Below are 6,000 nucleotides of genomic sequence, written 5' to 3'. Positions count from 1 at the left end.
TGCATGCATAAATCTGTAAGGATGTCGTGGGCTCCCCCCAGGGTCTTACACCATTGTGCCATGGGCTACCCCACATGGTCTTAAGTTGGGAATGCCATGGGCTAGCCCACATGGTCTTATATACAATTGCCACGGGCTCCCCCGGGGTCTTCCATGCAATAACATACATAATAACATAACATATCATATATCACATAAATATCTACTCATAACATAAACATAAACCTGTAAGGATGTCGTGGGCTCCCCCAAGGGTCTTATACCATTGTGCCATGGGCTACCCCACATGGTCTTAACCTGGGAATGCCATGGTCTACCCCACATGGTCTCATATCCAACTGCCACGGGCTCCCCCGGCGTCTTCTGTGCAAGTATCACTGATGCGTGCAAATAGCTACACCTAATTTTAAATTTATAACCTAACTACCTTAACTAACTAATTGCACCTAGGCATTGTACCTAGTCAAATTATAGAATAGTCAGGTAAGTCGGGTGTCGATCACAGGGAACGGTTTTGACTAATTAATTTATCTACTACTAAATTAATCTAATTATTAACAAAGAAGGGGTTTTATCTAATTTTGCAAGTTTAGACGAACTTAATTCTTTAACACAAACTCAATCAATAAAGAAACACTTCTGTTAGTTCGAATCCACTTTCACTCAATGGGTTATAAATTAGCTATGACAATTACTATTGGTACCAATTAAGATAGTATTATCAATTTAGTTCTAAATCTACTAACATTAATTAATTCATGTATGTCTATGTATGGTCACACAATAGTTAACACATAATCAATTATTGAATAAGATTGGAGCCATGTAAGATTGATTTGATAAACATAATTATGGTCATAATATGAGTTCTCTAGCACAGCCTAATTTAATGATCCAATTACTTATCTAAGATTGGTTTGATCTTAACTCTAATAAACTAGTGTTCACTGAATTATTAGGTATTCAAATTCATGTAGATTTGTATTCACTAACTACACAGAACAAGAAATTTAAGCAATCAAAAATTGAATCAAACATGCTAGGTAATCAACCAAACACAAGCATAATACCAACAAGTAAAGTCAAATCTAATGTATTAAAAGCATGATTTCCAGCTTCATCTAGCTAACATAAGCAGCTAGATTTAGCTGGACATACTATCTAACAAACACAAATATCTCATATCTAAAGACATAATTAAAGTGTACCAAATTCTTAAGCTAATATGAACCTCTTCTCTCCTTGGATGCTAATAACCAATTCCAGAACTTTTCTTCTTCTCAAAATCGTCTCCAGGAACCCTCCAAGGCAACCAAAAGTCTCTCAAGTCGTAATGGGCAAGGGTTTATACAATTATCCCAAAATTTGAGTTTCACGTCGTGAATTAGCACTTCACGTCGTAACTTCAGAGAATCCTTATCCGGTAAGGATTTTACTTCGTGAATACTTATATTCCAGAATACTCATTCCACGTCGTGGCCTTCTAGTTCACATCGTGATTTGAGCTGAATTCGTGGGTTTCTTCTACTTCTGTACTCCAAGTCTCCAAAGTTCCATGTTTTGTCATTTTTGGTCCCTTTCTTCGAAAATGCTTCAATTTGGCTGCAAAATATAATTTAAGCTTATAAGTATCAATATTCTATGAAAATAACCAAATTATTAGTAAAAATGTAAATAAATATTGCCTAGAAATATGTATAAATGTGGCAATATCAAAATACCCCACACTTGTGCTTTGCTTGCCCTCAAGCAAATCTAATTATTTTTTCAAATTAAACCTTTATTACCAACATCACATAGAACAATCCAATTCAAACTCAGCCATTATGCCAAGACTTCAACGCGTGCATTTGTGTCTAAAATTTTGTCTAAAATTTTTTCTAAGTAACCCCCCTTATTTCTAAATACTCACAATCCTCATAAACACTCGCCCACTTCTTTTGAACAATGCTTATTTTATGCATCCCTCCGAATCCATCATCAGAAAACTTTCTAACCTCAAGGTAGTTTTGTAAAGCTACCCAAGCATACATAATCTAGAGAATTAAAACTTTTAGATACCATACGATGGAGCTCTTTGTTGAGAGAAAAACTTGGAGACACACTTGAACAAACGTTAGAACAAGTGGATTGCGGAATAGTTAATCTCGAAGGATCTAAAAGCTCAACAATAATATTAATAAGTTATAGTTAGATAGTTAGAGAGTTAGTTGCGGAAAAGTAAAGAAATAGAAATGACAACAATTGTTATATCAAGTATACACATAAGTTGATTCATAACAAGGAATGCATTCAAACCAAGTTAATAAGGAAGACCAAACTTAGTGATTAAGTCACAGAAGACTTGCTCCGGAGAGAGGTTATAATCAGTTATGTTCTAGGAAGAATTGAGAGTAATAAGGGATGAGTAATAAGATAGAGAAATAGAAAAGATAACTTAAAGAAATGTATTCAGAATAGATGCGTGAGTTATCCGTGTTGAATACAAGAGAATGAGCTCTTATTTATAGAGACTCATGAAGTACACTAGATTACATCTCTATGAGTAGCCATGCAATGCATACTGGATAATAGAGTGTATTATAATAAAGAAAAGTAAAGTAATCTAGCTAAGTGACTGCGGTAGGAAGAGATTCCGGTTGCGGTTGCTGATGAAGAAGCTTGACTGCGGGTGCTGTATGGATGTGGTAGCTGAAGAGGTTGCGGTAGCTGAAGTTCAAGAGGGTTACTTTTTATGATTCAACAATTTCCCCCTAAGTGACCTCTTTAACTTCGGTTCAGCTATCAAGTTTGAGGAACTTGATCAGGATCCACCAAAACTTCCTGATGTTTTCCAGCCAGTTGATTCTCCTTGAGATCTCGAACTTGACTTCTGCAGTAGTGTGCTTTGATCTTTCAACTGCGGTTCGGCAGATGTCAAGTTGCTTCTTGGTTAGGCGATGCAACGCAGTCATAGGAATGAAGTATTTGACATTATAGAACTTCCTTTTGAAAATGACTCCAAGTTCAGGAAAGTTGGTTGCACCTAAGGATCTTTCTTGAAAGCCTTCGGTAGGCATTGGTGCAGGTTCGAGAGGTGGCAGATCAAATTTCATGGCAATGATAGGGTAGATGTCTGCATCGATCTTGGCAAAATCACAGACCGTTTCCTTCAGAAAAGTATTGGCCTTTTCAAGCATAATCTTCATTTTCGGGTGCTTTTCTTACTTGTTTTGAAACACCTTGGCAATAAGAAAGATTTCTTCCGGATTCATACAGGGAAAGTCTGCTTGGGTGCGGATGTAGTCATGCTCCCTTCTAGTGAGGGTATACTGGATGTAGTCAGCCTTCATGAACTTCCGGATTTTGTAGTTCTTGACTGCGGATGGTATATCGTTAGACCATATATTTTAAATGGAAGAGGCATGTTTAGCATGAAAAAGACTAAGTCTCTCAAATTCCATTGACAATCTTTTGTGGTCAGGAAGGCTGCAGTCGAATTGCTCAAATACTGTGAAGTATTTGGCATTTGGAGAAATTGGGACATCCCAGTAGCCATCAGTAGGGGGTTCTGCATAGGTGAGGTGGGGTCTGTAATCGTCGTCCAGTAGTCTGCGGTGAGGATTGATCCAAGAGTTTATCAAGGATTCATCCATCATAGTATCAAAACCGCATTCTCTCCATATAAGCTCTGCAAGTTTGGCTGCCTTCCAATATTTCTTCCTTTGGGTGGTGGCAGGAGAGTCAGTTGAGCTCGGAGAGGACATATGTTCCACCAGATTTTTAAAGTAAGGGGGAGTCTCTGGCTTGTTAGGAGTGTTCTCCTTTTGTGGTGAAGTATGAGGAGATGGAGTATGTTGAGATGGTTGCGGTGTAGGAATTTTTTCTGTGATGATGGGAGGGCTCTGATGTTGAGAGATGGAGTGATCAGAGTGATGGACTTCTTCTTCTTCACTTCCCCCTCTTCAGGAATGCAATGGAGGAGCTTCCTCAAGCCATTGTTTAAGGTCATCAACCTTGGCATAGACTTCTTGAAATTGAGCTTTGAGGGCGTCTGCCAATTGTTGATTGTTGGGGATGGATGGGTTGAAGAGTAGCCTGTGTATTTCCTTGGTGAGCTGGAGGATCATGGGACCATGGAAGTTGGAGGACAGGGATCGTTGTAGTCTATTGATTGTTGCTTGAAGAACTGAGATAGTGGACTCACACGCGGTGTGAGTCTCAGCTATCAGCTTCTGAGACTGAGTGGCTTGATCCGCGATGGCTGCTTGGAGATCAGTTTTGATTGCGGTTACCTCAGTGATGAGGCGTTCCGCAGCAGCCATAAATTCCTTGTGATCTGCCTTGCGGTTGTTGTCAAGGGACCGGATCCCCATTTCCACTTTAAGAGAAATTCTCTCAGCAGCCAAGCGTTCCCTTGTTTCCAGACGCTCTATACATTCGATCAGGGACTGCGGTCCCGGGGTGTCTTCTGGTTGCGGTTGAGTTGGCTTGACCGCAGCTAAGATCTGATCGAATTTAGCTTGTAAGCTCAAAAATTCTTTCCTGGTGACAACATTCTTCTTCTTTTTCTTCTTTTCTTTGGGTTTAGAAGTCGAATGTTGAGAGCTACTGGATTCCTCTTCCTCATCGAACATCATGAGGTCATCATCAGAAGGACTAGGCTTGTTTACCTCCTGAATGTCTTCATCATCAAGACCGAAGGTGGGAGCAGAACTGACTTCGATTGCGGTTCCTTCGTCTTGTGATTCATTGACTGTTGGAGTTGGAATGGGATTTGGAGTTAGAGTTGGGGTTGGAGTTACTCTGGAGGTACCTGCACCTTCACCTGTTGCTTGAGCTTTAAGGACTGTTTCCGCCATCTCGGTCATCCAGTCTTGAACCTTTAGAATGGTGGTTGCGGTATTGGCATTATTGATTGCGTCTGCCCAATACCGTGCCACTGACTGGATTTCTTGCTCCTTTTGCTGCTGCTGCTTGATCTGTTGTTCCTTGCGGGCTCGTGGTCAAGTTTGGCCTCGGCTCAGTTCTGGCTAGGGCGGAAGAAGTGCCCTGCGGTTGGGAAGGTGTTTGAAGTGTTTGGGTGACGTTCAAAAGGATGGAGTGCAACTCCTCAGGAGAAAAGAAATGCAGTCGGGAAGCCCTGAAGACCTTAGGGCGATCACAAGTTTCATCATCTTGGGAGTGAACTGGGGGGGAGTCTCCACGATGTCGTAAATCAGACTCACTTTCTGAGTCTGATTGGAAAATGATAGTGGTGTTGAATGGGTATGCGGCCACCCCAAGGACTACCGGAGCCTTTTGAGAGGCTTCAGTATCGGTCCGGTTACGCATTTGGCCAGAGGTATCGGTTTTCCTTTTCTTAAGGATAGCAATTGGTTGCCTATCCTCATCAGAATCACTACTAGGTGTAGGTGCGGTTGGTTTGGTTTTACGTTTCTTGGTGGGTGCGGTTGGTTTGGGAGCATCCTTCTTAGGGGTTCTTTGTTTCTTCTTGGTTGTCAATTGCTTTCTTCTTTGAGAAAGATTGGAGAGTGTAGTAGCAGAAGGGACTGCGGTACCTTCAGGGTTAACAATTGCGGATGGGTGTTGAAGAGGCGGGGTAGGAAGGTATGGGGCAATACGTTAAGTAGCCTCAATGTGATTTGAGACATCAGCAGTCTCAAGACCAAGTGTGGAAAGAATGTGGGTAGGGAGTCTGCGGATAGGTCCAAAAACAGTTTGATCAGAAGAAGGATTGTACCTTTTGAGATCCTTAGTGACAAAGAAGTTGATGTCACTGCCCATGTCGATTCCAGCGTCCGCATGAAGGTCTGAAATGCAGAGTGACCAAAACCTTGCAAAAGTGAGCTCGGTTGGGTTCTCCCTTGGGCTCTCTTTGGTAATGTATTGAAGGAAGTCGTCCCATAGGATCTGCCCGTAGTTTACATCGTGTCCTGTGAATATGCTCCATACCAACTCCAGTAGCTTGAGTCCCATGTTGTCTATGCCTCCGGTTCTGCCGGATAGACAGCGGATGAT

This window comes from Lactuca virosa, chromosome 1 (assembly GCF_052849685.1).
Source record: "Lactuca virosa cultivar CGN04683 chromosome 1, Lactuca_virosa_CGN04683_v6, whole genome shotgun sequence".
Classification (NCBI taxonomy): domain Eukaryota; kingdom Viridiplantae; phylum Streptophyta; class Magnoliopsida; order Asterales; family Asteraceae; genus Lactuca; species Lactuca virosa.
Note: the sequence above shows the minus strand (reverse complement) of the source record.